The 18,800-nt window shown below is 43.5% G+C and overlaps 1 long non-coding RNA gene across 1 annotated transcript; it reads left to right on the plus strand.

Annotated features, from left to right (window-relative positions):
* The first annotated feature begins 17,347 nt into the window (after nucleotides 1-17,347).
* On the plus strand, nucleotides 17,348-17,647 carry LOC306960674. Its single transcript, XR_013792688.1, has 3 exons — nucleotides 17,348-17,408; nucleotides 17,495-17,542; nucleotides 17,600-17,647. It is a non-coding gene; the product is annotated as an uncharacterized lncRNA (long non-coding RNA).
* The last annotated feature ends 1,153 nt before the right edge of the window (nucleotides 17,648-18,800 follow it).

Below are 18,800 nucleotides of genomic sequence, written 5' to 3' on the forward strand. Positions count from 1 at the left end.
AAATTCAATGTGTACCATATTAAATTCTTCTCATCTACATAGCAATGCACCACTGCTAACAATTAAAACTATTTAAAACAGGCCTTTGCTCTCATTGTTTGGAAAACCTTTAATGAGATTCTCAAAGAAAAACAAGCCTAATCGTGGACAGAACTATCCTAAGGCAGGTTTGTGGGATCGGCTCCTGATAAATGCTTCATGAGTGACATTAAAAGTATTTCCTGCTCGGTGTAAGATCAGCTGATTGCCACAAACTGGTTCGTCTGGTCTCTTTCTCCCAACACTGAGACTGTCATCGAACCATAAGTGAAGTCAACGCAGCACAGACAAAATGCCCTGGAGGTGAGCGTTTAGATTCTTCTGTTTCATTCTGTTTATAGATGCTACTACTTTCCATCAAAGTCTTTGTAACGATGCACAAACTATATTTATTGTTTATTAAAATACTGAATTATTCTAACAAAGTAATGACTGAACAGTATGAACAAAAGATTGACTTGACGTGTCTGTGCACATGCTGCGCTCCTCTGTGTCTTTACCTGAAGTTATGGATATTTTGTGTTTTATCTGTGTGTTTTATAGTGTCTTTGACTCCTGGAAAATTAAAAGCAAAGCTCCAAGGTCCAGCACAAGGTGAACAGTTTTTGTCTTCCTTTAACATTTCTATGGAAGATTTGTTGTATCATCAGATTTTGATTTTAGATCATTTGAGAATGTTTTTTTTTTAATATTTGAGGAATTGAAAATACATAGGGTAGATAGAATATTCAAAAAGGCTAATTTTTATTTGGATTTTCTAAAATTTAGACTGCAGAATTTGAAGGAAAAATGTATCAATAGAATATCTGAAAGATATTGTATTTATTTTTATGCACACTGAAATATGTCCTGAAATTTAGGGACCACAAAAACCTAATGTTTCAGTGTTGACTGACATTTCAAATGCCAGTGAGTGTACACTTTCGCTGGTTGAGTTTCGGGTTTACTCGTCTGGCTTCTTTGTCTCTCGTGTATCTCTTTAGGCCAAGGCTTGGAGCCTTTATTTCCAATGCTTCAGGGCATCTGGCTGTACCTGCTTTTGCATTGCACCTTTCAGGGCCTCTGTCAATTGACTCACTTTTCTCCTCGCTGCCTTGATATTAGCCTCCAGCCTTCTTTTCCATGGTGGGTATTATTTTTCACACATTGGCAAACTGCATTTTGATTTCACTGGGGATGTCCTTGTGTGATATAAATAATGTCTTCATGGACAGAAACATTTAAGTGTGGTTAATATCAACATTATAATATTTATAATTTATAGTTTTATATATATACTAGCTGAGACCCGGCCTTCGGCCGGGCCTCGCTAGTCTCCACATGTTATATTCTGAGATTATGAGTGATTACAAAGAAATGTCCAACCGGTCACACAGTTCAGCTGTAGACCAGTGGTTCCCAACCCATTCCAAAAACTATGGCCACTACAAATGTGTAAAAGAATGAAGGCTAAAAAATTTTTCAAACAAACTGCAATTGGAGTGTTTGATGCACCCGTGCTCCTTTCTTATAAACTACAACGACAATATTTTCGCTAAACTCAGGGAACAGGATTCAAGAGACAGTGGAATAATGATGGATAAATATTAGGGGTTCAGCTGTAACGGTTTCGTTCTTGGTGCAGGACCCGTGGTTTGGTGCATCACCGTAGTGTACAATAAAAAAAGTAATAAGTTGGTTTTGAACTGAAATAGCCTAATTATCGTTGTTAGACAGTATTTATAACCTTACAATAAAATTGGCAATGCTTTCAAAGCTGCTTTAGAATAAAATGTACCTCTGGGCTCACAATACGTGAAAGCAAAATAGAAAACAAATGGTCCAGCAGCAAAGTAAAACAAAAAGAAAACTACGCAGTGCAGGCCATGCGCTCGTTAACTGGTAGTTTCATTTTCGCTTTTACTCACACGGAGGATAAATCAGTCGGAGCAGCGCGTTTGATTAGAGGCTCGTGTTTGAGCAGGTTTTGGGCACGCACGCACACGCACACACATACACACACGCACACACACGCACACATCGCCCTGTTTGGATGCGCACGCGCACACATACACACGTACGCACACACACGCACACATCGCCCTGTTTGGATGTGCGCGCACACATACATACACACACGCACAAACACACACACACGCGCGCACACACACATCGCCCTGTTTGGATGCGCGCACACGCACGGCAGTCAGATCTCGTGCACTCGCGTTTTTGTGACAGCGGGTTGTCCTCGGACAGCAGCACCGCGGTCCATATGGACCCGTGGCCAATGCCCGCGGCCGGTGGGACCGTCACGTGGGGGCCGGCAGCGGATGTAATAATAATAATAAGAGTAATAATGCATTATAGCGCTTTTCCAGACGCTCAAAGTCGCCTAACAATTTGGTGCATTATTCATGGACAGGCAACCAGTCAGCGCACATCAGCCCCCAACACCAACCACGCACACTATCGCCACTCACTACTATCGCCAGGCTTCCTGGTGTTCCCAAACGGTCTCCCATCCCAGTCCTAACCAGGCCCTTCCCTGCTTAGCTTCCGAGGAACGGTCTCCCATCCCAGTTCTAACCAGGCACTTCCCTGCTTAGCTTCAAAGTCGGTATGGGAAATAAACATGGCGGCGCCCAGGCGGCGGCCATTGAGATTGCGTTTTCTATAATAGATATATTCATATTTTTATTTATTTATTTATTTATTTTTTATGATGTTTGTGTTTTAGAGTTGTGAACATCTGGACAAGTAAAAGCAGAGCTCAGAAGGAAGCGTTGCCTGAGGATACGGTCAATGCTAGCCTGAGACGTATCAACCCACTACAGCCAGAAAGGTCCAGCACAAGGTGAAAAGTTTGTTTTGTCTTAAAAAATATATTTTTTGACAAAGTAATGTCTTTTGCTCGCCACAGTGAAGTGGTCGTAGAATTACAATGGGAGATGTTGAAGCTCCAAACGCCCAAAACAAGGTCTGATTGGGTTTTTTGATCAGAGGCATTTACTGGAGTTACCTATCTGAAAAGCATCAACCATTTCTACAAAACCATTGGTTTTAGTCCCATATAAAAGTTGCTGCGTTGCAGCAGGGGGCGCTATTCACCTTATTCCCTCCTGCCCACTTTTGCCTCTTTTTGCTTTGTCTCAGCACTTCCATTGTATTGACTCTTCCAGTAGAGCACGAAGCCCGTTCATTTAGACGGAGAACGAGGGAAAATGTTCGCTCCAAAAATCTGATGTTTAGTCGATGAATTTGTGTAAAATGTCCAATGTTCATTTGAACCAACAAGTCAACACTGCACCGTTTCTCTGCACGGCCTGAAAACGGCTTTGTTTTCGTGTAGTGATCTGGACTTCTCCAGTCTTATGTTAACTGATAGAAGGGGCGGGCACAATTCATGGCAGCGCCCACGGGAACCTCTGGAATAAGGTGAATAGCATGGATCACGTTGTGACCGTTTTATTCAGAGTTATTATTCACCAAAACTCGTCGCAGCAAATACACAAACTAACCTATCGTCTGGTGGCCTGCTGGGCCACAATCTGCTGGAGAGCGCCGGCATCCTGCCTCCCTGACTTTTCACACTTAAGACAAAAGGGCAAAGACCTGTCCTGAGACAAAATCATCGCAGACGTCTGCTACTCATCTGCATAAACACACCAAACTGTCATGGTCTTTCCTGCTGTACTGTTGTGACCTATAGCTGGATCAGAGAGTTTGCTCCTCAGAACTCTAATGCACTGCTTTGTGCGTTCACCGTATATAAGATAAGATAAGATAAACCTTTATTTATCTCACAAAGGAGAAATTCACTTGTTACAGTCGGCGTTACTTCACAGTCTTATTGTACAATATATATATATGTATTAAACCTCACCTTTTGACTAGACAACATATCTCTAAGCTTTATTAAGTAAGAAAATCCACAACAATCATCATTGTGGACATATAAATAAATAGATTCAGGGCCATGTATTGTACAAGTGATTACATCAGACAAAGAAGGTGTTCATTCGGTATTTAAACCCGTGATCTTCTTGCTGTTGTGACCCTACGGGGGCGCAGAGGTGCAATATCTTACCAAGATGATTTAAGCCCCAAATCTCTTTGGCTAAACTCAAATTATCAGTAAATTGTTGTTAACAACGCCAGCCCATAATTATACTGGGCAAATAAAAGTATCCCAGGTTTGTATTAACTAAGGACAGAGACAGAAATAGAGTTTTGGTTAATTTATTAACAACTTTTCAATTCTTTGACTTTAAAATATGGTTTGTCAGTTGGTTTAGACACATGTTTTACATTCCTTCACACCTACATTGACAGGTTCACAGTTCATGGATTGATAACAGCTATTATTTTGCGTAGTTGTCAAGTCAATTGTCCAATGCACAATGTCCATGTTACCAGTCCAAACACAAGGCTTTTAAATCTGGTAATGCTACTGCTTATAAACTGTCCAGATACGGTGCCTCTCGAAAGTATTCATACACCTTGGACTTTTGCACATTTTGTCATGTTTACGACCCTAAACATAAAGATTTTATTTTGATTTTTTTACTGAACGCTCACACACCAGCAACAGACAACTGTGAAGTGAAAGCAAAATGATACATGATTACGTTAATTTTCAAAAAATGGAAAAGTGAAAAGTGGGGCGTGCATAAGTATTCATACAGTGCATTAAATTGCCTTTATTATACGGCTCTTCACAACGTAAGTAGAACGCTCCGTTGATTTGAATGGGATTTCCCAACGTTCTACCGGTCATTATTTTCTGATAAAGGACCTCTGAGAAAAATAATGACCGCTGCCAATGGCAACGGAGTTCGTGCTTTCATATCACTCCGCGCGTACGTAGTAGCGGACACTATCTGTCCCCGTCACTGCGAGAGAAGTTGGGGGAATCGCTCGTGAAGTTAGCGTGAGTCTGACTTTCAACTTACCCAGAGATTCACCACCATTTCTACTCTCCAACTGCGCCTTCAACTAAGTAGCTAGGCTAGCTACTAGCCTTGCTGCTTCTAGCCTAGCAAAACGTTGCCTAGCAACGCGCAAACTTTTGGGAACTATTTGTCGCGGAAGTCATTAAATAAACCTTTCGACCTTCATAAAAGTGTACAAAGTTTATGTTGTGTGTTCAGTTGGCAAATGGCCGTATAATAAGCGGGATAATGTATAGAACGCTGGTCATTATCGGGAAAATAAGCACCTTCAGGGCGAAACAAGACCCCTCCGCTTCGCGTCGGGGTCCGGTTCGCCCTGTCGGTGCTTATTTTCCCGATAATGACCAGCGTTCTATACATTATCCCTTACTTATAACATTCCTAATGACTCCAGAATGTTCACTCGTTGGCCTAACCATTAAATAGAGGCCACCTGTGTGTAATCTACTCTCAGTATAATTACAGCTGTTCTTTTAGGCCCTCAGAGCTATGGTCACTATGGTTTAGTGTATTGGTCACTAAACAACATCATGAAGGTCAAGGAGCACCAGAGAGGTAAAGCTGTGGAGAAGTTTAAAGCAGCGTTGAGTTATACAAAGATTTCCCAAGATTTGAACATCTCACGGGGCACTGTTCAATCCATCATTCAGAAATGGAAAGAGTATAGCACCACTGCCAACTTACCAAGACACGGCCGTCCACCTAAACTAACAGACCGAACAAGGAGGACACTGGTAAGAAATGCAACCAAGTGCCCCAAGATATCTCTGGAGGAGCTGTAGTCCTGCTGCTGAGCTGGGGGAATCTGTACATGGGACAACTATAAGTCGTGTCTACACAAATCTGGCCTTCATGGACGAGTGGAAGAAGAAAGTCATTATTGAAAGGAGGCCATAAGAAATCCTGTTTGAAGTTTGCTAGAAGTCATATGGAGGACACAGCTCCATGTGGAGGAAGGAGCTTTGGTCAGATGAGACAAAAATTTAACTTTTTGGCCCAAATGCAAAACGTTATGTATGGAGCAAACCTAACTCTGCTCATCGTCCTGTGTGCACCATCCCCAGTGTCAAATATGGGGGGGGGAGCATCATGCTGTGGGGCTGCTTTTCCTCAGTGGGGACTGGGGAGATTGTAAGAATAGTTGTGAAGATGGATGGAGCCAAATATGGGGAAATTTTAGAGGAAAACCTGCTGGAGTCACAAGAGAACTGAGGCTGGCGCGGAGATTCACCTTCAGCAGGACAATGACCCTAAACACAATGATAAATCTACAATGGAATGGTTCAATAAAACCATATTAATGTGTTAGAATGGCCCAGTCAAAGTCCTGACCTAAATCCTACTGAAAATCTGTGGAATAATCTGAAAACTGCTGTTCACAAACGCTCTCCTTCCAATGTGACAGAGCTTGAGTTGTTTTGTAAGGAGGAATGGGCTAAAATGTCAGTCTCTACATGTGCAAATCTTGTAGAGTCAGACCCCAGAAGACTTGCTGCTGTTATTGCAGTAAAAGGGGGTTCCACAAAGTATTCATGCATGCTGTATGAATACTTGTGTATGCTTCTGGTCGGCGGGTGACGTCACAGAGGGGAGAGGTCAGGTGGGATGAACAAAGGGGAATGCTGCCCTATTTATACCCCGCAGGAATCCACGAATCATTCATACTGCCACACTGTGAAGCGAGAGTGCTAACCTCTGTGGCACCGTTCAGTGAGTGACTCCAGAGATTGATGAAGTTTTCATGTGTTCTGTTTCCTCCAGACATGTTCAGCAGCAGAGAGAAGAGGAGCTGCAGAGGTACAGACAGCACTGAGCTCATTAACCATGTCCAGTCTGACTCAGATGTGTTTTATTGTTCTATGAACTATAGGGTTGATCTACTGCACCGTGACAATCAGGAGCGGAGGTAAATATCCACACACAACCACACAGCCTTTTAGTGTCATTTTCACAACACTGCTCTCTCTGAACTGTTCTCCTCAGAACTGTCCAGGCCCAAAGAGAAAAGGACGATGACAAAAGGTAAAGAACTAACTTCAAATGAATATTTGCATCTGTTTCTAATGACACATGGTTCAGAGTCAATGATCTGAGTCTCCAGAACGGCGTGTGAGGTGACTACTCTCCACGACTGGACTGGCTGTGTGGGAATTCAACTTTGAAAGGAATAGGCCACCTACCGAGATATGTTCTTACCTTAGCTTTGACGAGTTCTTTAGGACCTGTCTGATCTTCACCCGTGCCTTCAGTCACGTAAACACAGCGCAGACAGCGTTAGCATTTAGCCTCTCCCTCTCTCCTCTATAGCTCCAAAACAGATAGAAAAAAAAGATAGAAACTACCAAGCTCTTCCACGTTTTCCCTATTTAAGTATGGTTACGTGAAGTGTTCCACTACAAAGTATAATACACAAAATTAAACAATGTGGATTTTCTAAGCGGATAAAAGGGGGAACTATATTGTAAGGCATAATAATACCAGGAGTAATTTGGCATCCGCACAGCAAAGTGAAGATTACTGCGCAGTAAAGTGAAGATTACTGCGGAGATTTCGAACTACTCCTGGTATTATTACGCCTTACAATATAGTTCCCCCTTTTATCCGCTTAGAAAATCCACATTGTTTAATTTTGTGTAATTATACTTCACGTAACCATATTTAAATAGGGAAAACGTGGAAGAGCTTGGTAGCTTCTATCTTGACCTGTTTTGGAGCTATAGTGGAGAGAGGGAGAGGCTAAATGCTAACGCCGTCTGCGCTGTGTTTACGTGACTGAAGGCACGGGTGAAGACCAGACAGGTCCTAAAGAACTCGTCAAAGCTAAGGTAAGAACATATCTCAGTATGTAAAAACGGTGGCCTATTCCTTTAAAATGCTCTTTTTCTCTTTTATACAGGTCTACCCTGGACCTGGACTTCACAGACTTTAAAAGGTACAGACGGTTGGGTTCAGGGTTTGGGAAAAGTTCCAAGACTCAGATAGAAAAAAAGGAAGAAAAATTAAACCAACTCTTATATAGTGAAATAGGCTTTGCTGTTGAGATATAAAATATGACCTCAGGACACTCACTCACCGCTTTTCCTTGATGACGGTCACAGTAACAATGTCGTCTTTATGCTTTATTTCTTGAATTGACCATATTATACATCAAATATAGTGACCTACGTGTGAACCAAGTACACATTATAATGAAAACATCAAATCACTGGGCAAGACACAACTGCTATTGAATCTTAACTTCACAGTAAGAGGGTCCCTGGTTTGATTCCCACCTGGACGGGGCCTTTCTGTGAAGTTTGCATGTTCTCCTTCTGTCTGTTTTGTAATTTTCTATGGTTTGTTTCAGGAAATCGAAGAAGTGGAGCTGCCAGCGCTGTGAGCTGCAGGCCCAGGAGCACAAACAGGAGTACTTATCTAACATTATGTAAGGGGCGGCTGTGGTGCAGGTGGTCGAGCAGCTCGTCTCATGATCGAAAGGTCGGGGGTTGAATATCACTTCCTGCAGGGGCCCACTGTCATTGTGTCCTTGGGCAAAACACTTCACCCTCTTTGCCTCCAGTGTCTGCGTGCACTGGTGTATGAATGTGAGAGTGAATGGGTGACTGGTTCCTTACTGTAAAGCACTTTGGGCCTAATGTAGGTAGAAAAGTGCTTTATAAGTTAAGACCATTTACCATTCACTATATATTTAGGCCCGAGCAACGGACACGTAGTGTCCCGCAAGAGACTAATTAATATCGATAACGGGGGACGAAAACGCAAGAATTCACCTAGCAAACGTGAACCGATATGCAAGTAACAGGGGTCAAAACGTAGTGCTCCACAAGCTCTAATTTTGGGTGGGGTTTGCGAGAGAAAATAATAAAAGCTGGCTCTGTGGCGCCCCCTCAAACAGGCCGTGAACTTATAGAATCCTCGCCCTCAGCAGGCCCATGTTTGTATGGACTTATAGCTCAGTGATAGTGTGGTCGTCTCAGTCTTGACACTTTTCTAATGCTTTCCCCTTTTACATGGGCGGCTGCACACTTGTCCAAGTTTAAAACACATGAGCGCGGGGCATTTCATAAGATATTATTTCAGGTCAGCCAGCATTTGCTGTCTCTGTGTAGTGTCATAGCTAGAGTGTTGGTTTCCAAACCGTGAGACTGCTGGATCAATTCTGACTTTGACTCTTTTCTTTATTTGGACTTGACACCAAATGGATATAACATGAATCAACGCCTATGTTCCCACCCTCTTGAAAAACGTGGAAAGAATGCTTCCAGAATATGCAAACTAAAGACAAAGAAATTGTGGGATTGAAGGGAAACAACTAAGGCAACACTGGGGACAATGTGAAAACAATTGAAAAAAATGTATGGGGGACACATGACCTGAATTGACCACTCTCCTCCAGTGGTGTACTAGGAACGAATTTCTAACCGGTAATTTAAAAAAGAGTAGCCCACATCAGGCTCACATTAATATGGAGTTACAGCTCAGTGATAGTGCGCTGGTCTTTGGTGTAGGAGGTTGGCAGTTCAAATATGGCTTTGACATTTTTTATAATGCTTTCACTTTTCTTGCCGGCGCAAGAGTGAGGCAAGGCTGGGTGTGAGGCAGAGGCAAGAGCAGGTTTGGGCGAGAGAGAGCGGGGACAGTTGCAAGGGGCAGTGCGCGGGGGCTTGCTAGGGTCGAGAGCGAGCGGGGGTGGTCACAAGGGGAGAGTGTGCCAGGGGTGACGGCCTTTATCGCCGCGCGCTGCTTTAATCACAATTGTGCCCAAAAGTTTATATACCGTGGCAGAATTTATTCTGCTTTTTACTATTTTCAGATAATATGAAGTAATACGTTTTTTTATTCACTCATAGTTAGTGTTTGTGTGAAGCTATTTATGGTGAAACAACTGAGTTTACTATTTTCAAATCATAATCATAGAAATCATAGATGTTCTTGGCCTGATAAAATGCACACAAGGTTTGAATGGCCACTAAAGGTAAAGCATTCTCACCTGTGACCTGTGTTTGTAATTCTATAAACTATGTTTGGAACTATTGGAAAGAAGAAGCTGCTCTCCTCAGGTTACTAAGAAGTGGTTGCCTTGTTATTTTAGCTCTGCCTTCTTGCTGCTGCATTATTCTCATCACATGTGCCGGTCACACATGTGATTGAGCACACTGCTGTTGTTGATCTGCCGCTTTGGTGCAGAAGAGCGAAACTCTTTTCTCCACACTTTAGAGAACAAAACATCATAATGATACGTTCACCCCAACAAAACATCGCCTACTTTGAGTGGCATTTATGTTTAAGAATGCATTTAATGTTGTAAGACAGAAACAATGTAAGAAAACAAACAAAGGTTTGAGCAGAAGTTTGTCCAATATTTGAGGAATCCGATTAGAGTATAAGAGTGTTAAAATGATAATTCAAGGGACATTTAGAATAGATGAAAATGTGTGATTAATTTGAGATTAATCACGAGTTAACTATGACATTCAGGAGATCAATCGTGGAAGGCCCATAGCACGCTGGTGGGACTATGTCTCCGAGCTGCCCTGGTGTCGCTTCGGGTCAGAACAGCTGGAGGGACCGCCCGCGGAGGGTGAGGAAGAGTTTTTTTAAATTATATATATATATATATATATATATATATATATATATATAAACTCTTCCTCACCCTCCGCGGACGGTCTCCTTTTCCTCCAAGCTCGGGTCCTCTACCAGAGGCCTGGGAGCTTGAGGGTTCTGCGCAGTATCTTTGCTGTTCCTAGAACTGCACTTTTCTGGACCCAGATGTCTGATGTATTTCCTGGGATCTGCTGGAGCCACTCCTTCAGTTTGGGGGTCACTGCCCCGAGTGCCCCAACGACCACGGGCACCACTGATGCCTTCACCTCCAGGCTTTCTCCAGCTCTTCTCTGAGCCCCTGGTATTTCTCTAGTTTCTCCTGTTCCTTTTTCCTGATGTTGAAGTCTTGGTATTGCTATGTTGACCACAACGGCTTTCCTCTGCTCTTTGTCCACCACCACAATGTCCGGTTGCTTCATTACCATTCTGTCCGTCTGTATCTGGAAGTCCCACAGGATCTTGGCTCGGTCATTCTCTACCACCGTTGGAGGTGTTTCCCACTTTGACCTTGGGGTTTCCAGCCCATACTCTGCACAGATGTTCCTGTACACTATACCAGCCACTTGGTTATGGCGCTCCATGTAAGCTTTCCCTGCAGCATCTTACACCCTGCAGTTATGTGCTGGATTGTCTCTTTGGCCTCTTTGCACAGTCTACACCTGGGGTCTTGTCTGGTGTGGTAGATCTGGGCCTCTATTGCTCTGGTGCTCAAGGCCTGCTCCTGTGCAGCCATGATGAGCCTCTGTGCTGTCCTTTAGTCCGGCTCTGTCTAGCCATTGGTAGGATTTCTGAATATCCGCCACTTCAGTTATGTTTCGGTGGTACATCCCATGTAGGGGCTTGTCCTCCCATGACGGGGCCTCCAGCACCTCATCTTCTGTTCCCCATTGTCTGAGACATTCACTGAGCACGTCATGTGTTGGAGCCTTGTCCTTGATGTACTTGTGGATCTTTGATGTTTCATCCAGGATAGTGGCTCTCACACTCACTTGTCCTCGGCCTCCTTCCTTACGGCTAGCGTACAGTCTCAGACTGCTGGATTTGGGGTGGAACCTTCCGTGCATGGTTAGGAACTTTCACGTCTTAACATCTGTGGTCTGTATCTCATCCTTTGGCCAGCTTATTATTCCTGCAGGGTATCTGATTACTGGCAGGGCGTAGCTTTTTATTGCCCGGGACTTGTTCTTGCCATTGAGCTGGCTTCTTAGGACCTGCCTTACTCGTTGGAGGTATTTGGCCGTAGCCGCTTTACTCGTCACCTCTTTGAGGTTGCCATTTGCTTGTGGGATTCCGAGGTACTTGTAACTGTCCTCAATGTCTGCTATTGTTCCTTCTGGGAGTGAGACCCCTTCTGTGTGGACTACCTTCCCTCTCTTAGTCACCATCCGACCACACTTCTCTAGTCCGAATGACATCCCATTGTCTGCACTGTATATCCGGGTGGTATGGATCAGTGAGTCGATGTCTCGCTCATTCTTAGCGTACAGCTTGATGTCATCCATGGAGAGGAGGTCACTGATGGTGGCCCCGTTCCTGAGTCGGTATCCATACATATATATACACTGCACACAAAAACTTAGGGCACACTCAAAAAACACATCCTAGATGTCAATCAATTCGATTATTCGGATGAAAATCTTTATTCATAGTGTAGGGCAATGTGTTGAGAACAAAATAACATAAGAATGATAAATGGAAATCAAATTCTCAGCCCCTGGAGGTCTGGATCCAAAATTATAGTCAAAATCAAAGTGACAAATCAGGTCACTGGTTGATCCAAATTCTGTAGAAATTCCTGAAAACTAGTCTAGTATCATCCAACTAGTATCATCCTCAGTAGTGTGTGTGGCCTCCACGTGCCTGAATGCACTCCCTACAACGCCTGGGCATGCTCCTGATGAGACCACGGATGTCCTCCTGAGGGATCTCCTCCCAGACCTGGATTAGAGCATCAGTCAGCTCCTGAACAGTCTGTGGTGTTGATGGATGGACCGAGAGATGATGTCCCAGATGTGCTCTATTGGATTTAAGTCTGGGGAACGGGCAGGCCAGTCCATAACATCATGCAGGAACTGCTGACACACTCTTGCCACATGTGGCCTGGCATTATCATGCATCAGAAGGAACCCAGGGCCCACAGCACCAGCATATGGTCTTACAATAGGTCTGAGGATCTCATCCCGGAACCCAATGCCAGTCAGGGAACCTCTGGCTAGCACATGGAGGGCTGTGCGGCCCTCCAATGAAATGCCTCCCCAGACCATCAATGACTCACCACCAAACCGGTCATGCTGGATGATGTTGCAGCAGCAGAACCAATCGCTGTGTTCTTGGGCAAATGCCAATCGGGCTGCACGGTGTTGGACAATAAGCACCGGCCCAACTTGTGGACGTCGGGCCCTCACACCACCCTCATGGAGTCGGTTTCTGACCGTTTGAGGACCAACATGCACATTTGTGGCCCTCTGGAGGTCATTTTGTGGGGCTTGGGCAGTGCTACTCCTGTTCCTCCGTGCACAAATGAGCAGATAGTGGTCCTGCTGCTGGGTTGTGGTATTGGTATCTCCTCCATGCTCTGGACACTGCGCTGGGAGACACAGCAAACCTTCTTGCCACAGCATGAATGGACGTGCCATTTTGGATGAGCATCACTCCTAGAGCAGCTTCTGTGGGTTGTAGATGCCTCCTCATGATACCTCTAGTGGTGAGAACACTGGACAAATGCAAAAGTGTTCCAAAAATACGGTACAAAGGATGAAGACAGGGAAATGGTCTGTGGTCACCACCTGCAAAACCATTCCTCTTTTGGAGTGATCTTGCTAATTGCCGCTCATTTCCACTTGTTGTCTGTTTAATTTCCACAACACCAAGTGAAACTGATTCACAATAAGCGTGGCTTCCTAACTGGACAGTCTGATATCCCAGAAATTTGATTGACTTGGAGTTACATTGTGGTTTTTGAGTGTGCCCTAAGTTTTTGTGAGCAGTGTATTTGGCTGAAATCCAATAGGAAGTCTATGTGGAACTGACCAAACACTTTTTTGCCCCACTGTATATATATATAAATAAAGATCTTCTTCTTCTTCTTCTTCTTCTTCTTCTTCTTCTTCTTCTTCTTCTTCTTCTTCTTCTTCTTCTTCTTCTTCTTCTAATAAATGGACCTAATATTTTAGGTTCAAATGGACAAAAATCTTGTTTTTCTTCTTCTAGAAATAAAGGCCTGTCTCTAATTTTGGCCTGGTTCCAATAAAGGCCTGATCCTCCATGTGCTTGAGTAAATAAAGGCCCCGGCCTATATTAGAGAATTTACGGTATATATATGTATACATATACATACAGTGCTTCTCGAAAGTATTCAGTATTCATACACCTTGAACTTTTGCACATTTTGTCATGTTTACAACCCTAAACATAAAGATTTTATTTTGATTTTTTTACTGAACGTTCACACACAAGTAACCGACAACTGTGAAGTGAAAGCGAAATGATACATGATTCTGTTATTTTTCAAAAAATAGAAGACCGAAAAGTGGGGCGTGCATAAGTATTCATACAGCATGAATGAATACTTTGTGGGACCCCCTTTTGCTGCAATAACAGCAGCAAGTCTTTTGGGGTTTGACTCAAGATTTGCACATGTAGAGACTGACATTTTAGCCCATTCCTCTTTACAAAACAACTCAAGCTCTGTCAGAAGGAGAGCGTTTGTGAACAGCAGTTTTCACATTATTCCACACATTTTCAATAGGATTTAGGTCATGACTTTGACTGGGCCATTCTAACACATTAATATGTTTTTATTGAACCATTCCATTGTAGATTTATCTTTGTGTTTAGGGTCATTGTCCTGCTGGAAGGTGAAACTCCGCCCCAGCCTCAGTTCTCTTGCTGACTCCAGCAGGTTTTCCTCCAAAATGTCTCTGTATTTGGCTCCGTCCATGTTCCCAACTATTCTTACAATCTTCCCAGTCCCCGCTGAGGAAAAGCAGCCCCACAGCATGATGCTCCCCCCCGTATATTTGACACTGGGGATGGTGCACTCAGGACGATGAGCAGTGTCAGGTTTGCTCCATACATAACGTTTTGCATTTGGGCCAAAAAGTTACATTTTTCTCTCATCTGACCAAAGCTCCTTCTTCCACATGGAGCTGTGTCCTCCATATTACTTCTAGCAAACTTCAAACGGGATTTCTTATGGCCTCCTTTCAATAATGGCTTTCTTCTTCAACTGGTTCAAGAAGGCCACATTTGTGTAGAGTACGACTTATAACTATAAGTCCCATGTACAGATTCCCCCAGCTCAGCGGCAGGACTTCACAGCTCCTCCAGAGTTATCTTGGGGCACTTGGTTGTATATCTTACCAGTGTCCTCCTTGTTTGATCTAATATTTTAGATGGGCGACCGTGTCTTGGTAAGTTGGCAGTGGTGATTTACTCTTTCCATTTCTGAATGATGGATTGAACAGTGCTCCGGGAGATGTTTAAATCTTGGGAAATCTTTGTATAACTTAATGCTGCTTTAAACTTCTACAGAACTTTATCCCTGACCTCTCTGGTGCTCCTTGGCCTTCATGATGTTGTTTAGTGACCAATACACTCCGACCACAGCTCTGAGGGCCTAAAAGAACAGCTGAAATAAAACTGAGAGTAGATTACACACAGGTGGCCTCTATTTAACCGTTAGGCCAAGGAGTGAACATTCTGGAGTCATTAGGAATGTTCTAAAGGCAATTTAATGCACTCAGAAAATGCTGTATGAATATTTATGCACGCCCCACTTTCTATTTTTTGAAAAATAACAGAATCATGTATCATTTTGCTTTCACTTCACAGTTGTTGGTTACTTGTGTGTGAACGTTCAGTAAAAAAAATCAAAATAAAATCTTTATGTTTAGGGTTGTAAACATGACAAAATGTGCAAAAGTTCAAGGTATATGAATACTTTCGAGAGGCACTGTATATATATATGAGAGAGAGAGAGAGAATAGGACTTATAGAAACATGAGACACAACAGCGCATTAAGTCATCCCGTAATCACAACAGGCCGTAAGCGCTGAGCTCATTAACCATGTCGAGTCTGACTTTGATGTGTTTTATTGTTCTATGAATATAGGGTTGATCTACTGCACCGCGAGAATCAGGAACTGAGGTAAATATCCACACACAACCACAGTTTCAGATGTGAATTAATCTAAAGTGTTTTTAGTGACATTTTCTCAACACTGCTCCCTCTGAACTGTTCTCCTCAGAACTGTTCTGGCCCAAAGAGAAAAGGACCAAGAAAAATGGTAAAGAACTAACTTCAAATGGGTTCTTCCATCTGTTTCTAATGACACATGTTTCAGGCTGAATGATCTGAGCCACCAGAACCGGAGTGTTAGGTGACTATGGTTCACAACTGAAAACTGGGAGGGAATTTAACATGATTAAAATGCTCTTTTTGTTTCTTGCTTTACAAAGATCGACAGTGGACCTGGACCTCTCAGACTCTAAAAGGTACAGACTGTTGGACCAGAACTTTACAGACTCTAGTTGTGTGTTCACACTAAATGTGATTGAAACAAAAAACAAACAAACTATCAAACACCTGGCATTGGTCGCTTCAACATTTGAGGGTCCCCGACATTTGTTTTTCAAAAAACTCACCTCTTTTCGCAAGAGTAGATTTCTCTCTTTAGCTTCAGGGCCATTTACAGCGGCTGCGCAGTCTAGAGGCAAGTTATTTACTATGGCTATGTGGAGCAGGCCCCTGTGGCCCCTCTCAACCCGGGATGGTCCCCTAACCACAGTCCCGGGAGTTCTCCCTGGGACCCTCTACATTGAAAACATTTCTTTGCTCCATCCCATAATAAGCACTGACAGTCCTCTGATAAGTGTTCTCTGCCCAATATAAGTTCATTGCGTCTGTAGAACGTGCTGATAATCACAATCTTTTTCAATTTAATCTGGTTTTCATTAATATATCAAAGCATGTCTTTTCAGATGAAAATGCCTGAACAGTAATCAATATTTTTTTTCCACAATTAGAAGCTGTGTTGCATTTGTGTATTTAAACAGTAGCAAAGTAAGGCCAGTGTAGTGGCGTGGTTCACACACAGAGATGAGTGGAACCTGTAGATCAAATCCCCGTCTCAGATATTCTCTCCAGGATCCTCCCGCTCCCTGGCCGCTCTGAGACCAGCATGTTATCGTGTCAACACAGAGCTCTGATTGGTGAACATGCAGAGGATTGATCGCTAGGATCGCTTATTCTGCTTCACTCCAGATGCACGTCGAACGTGCCAGTCGCACATTCACGCCATTATGTTCAATTAAACTACGCTAGTCCTCTCACTCTTCTCGCATCCATCCCATCGCCAAGCTCCTAATCGCACATTTTGCACAGGGACAACATGTAAATCACTCGTCCCAGATGCCTCTCACATTCAGTGTGAATGCACCATAAAAGGTACATGCTGTTGAAAAAATAAGAACAAAGAAAAATGAAAGCAGTGTTTTCTCTAAAACTGACATTATTGACATCTTGCCTTTTTCCAATTCATCATGGCAGGTTTGCTATCAGGCTTAGTCCAACCAGTCTGACTTTAATGACTTGTTTTTCAGGATGAACGGACCGAAAAAGAGCTTCTTGTCAAGGTAATGACTGGACCGTGACACAGTTCTATCCAATAGACCTTACAGTTTTATACTCAATAGAAGTGTAAAGTCTACAAACCACAAGCCCAACAACAATTCAATACAGTTTACAAATTTGATCACAATAGTTTCAGGATATCAAAGAAGTGGAGCTACAAGCGCTGTGAGGAACTCACGCGAGAACACAAACAAGAGTCAGTATCTCACTCCAACACAGTGTGGAAACATGAAATATGATAAAGATACTGGTGATAAAGTCTGTCTCCTCTCTTTGGAGCAGAATGTCCGAGATGGAGGCGTTTTACAAAGACAAACTGGCGAAGGAGAGGTAAACATGTGAATATCAGGAGCTCGTGTCCATGTGACTGATGACTGTGGTCCACAGGTCTGCGCTGAAGGAGAAGGAGGAGCAGCTGCGCTCCTTCAAAGACAGGTACTGACTTGATCTCCTGTTCCTGTGACTCCTCTGACAGAGTGTGTCTCTGCAGAGTGGCTCAGAATGTGGTGCTGTCCCTAAAGACGGAGAACACGGAGAACATGAACAGTCCAGTGAACCAGAGCCGCCTCACAGAGATGTACCAGCAGCTCAGAGTGTGCACGTGGCCCAACATCCACTTCAGCTCTTCAGACTCTCAGGCCCGAGACCTGGTCCAGGTGAAGCTCTCTCCTCAGCTGCTCCACACTCGCCTTTGCTCTGTTTTCACTTTGTCCCTGGTGGATCTGCAGGAGATGTTCAGAGCAGCAGCTGAGCACATGAAGACAGTCACAGAGAAAGTGTGTGGACGACAGGCGGCGTCTGCCAAGGTAGGACACGCCCACATCATGAAGATGATGATGATGATGATGATGAGCTCAGCTCTGTCTGTTACAGGTGGAGAAGTTCAGACAGACGGCTCTGGAGAATCTACAGCTGGCTCTGTTCCACAGCAGCAGAGAGGACGTCTTTAAGGTCCAACAACTTCTCTGACTAACCTCACACTAACACTAACCTACAGTTAGACCCAATCTCCATTGGGTCCAAACCAAGAGCTAAGGGTGAATGTTGAAAAGAGCGCCCTAAGAAATGGGACAGCCCTCCATTTGACTGCATTTACTATTAACACAGATGATTAAGGTTATGTACAAAAAAAAAACAAGCCTACTTCTCCTTATAACATGTTTCTGCTGAACCAGTTCATCACTTGACTGATACTGTAACACCTAGACCAGTGGTTCTCAACCTTTTGGAGCCGCGACCCCCATTACAACAGGTAAAGGGGTTTGTGACCCCCCGCCCGTCTTATCGTGAAAAATAGGAACATTAGCCTACATAATTCTTTAAAAAAAAACAAATGTCTGAAATAAAATTCATCAAACTACGATCAAATAATGGCACTCTGGTAAAATAGCAAACACATGCTACAGTAAAACATTAGATTATATGCTAGTGAAAATATGTATATTTTATCTAAATGATCTGGCGACTCCCCAAATTTGTCTCGCGACCCCCTTGGGGGTCCCGCCCCCCAGGTTTAGAACCACTGACCTAGACAACAGGACTGTCTCATACTAAACCCTACAGATTTTCATCTGTTTCTCCTTCCCCT

Source organism: Gobius niger, assembly GCF_951799975.1.
Source record: "Gobius niger genome assembly, chromosome: 3".
NCBI lineage: Eukaryota > Metazoa > Chordata > Actinopteri > Gobiiformes > Gobiidae > Gobius > Gobius niger.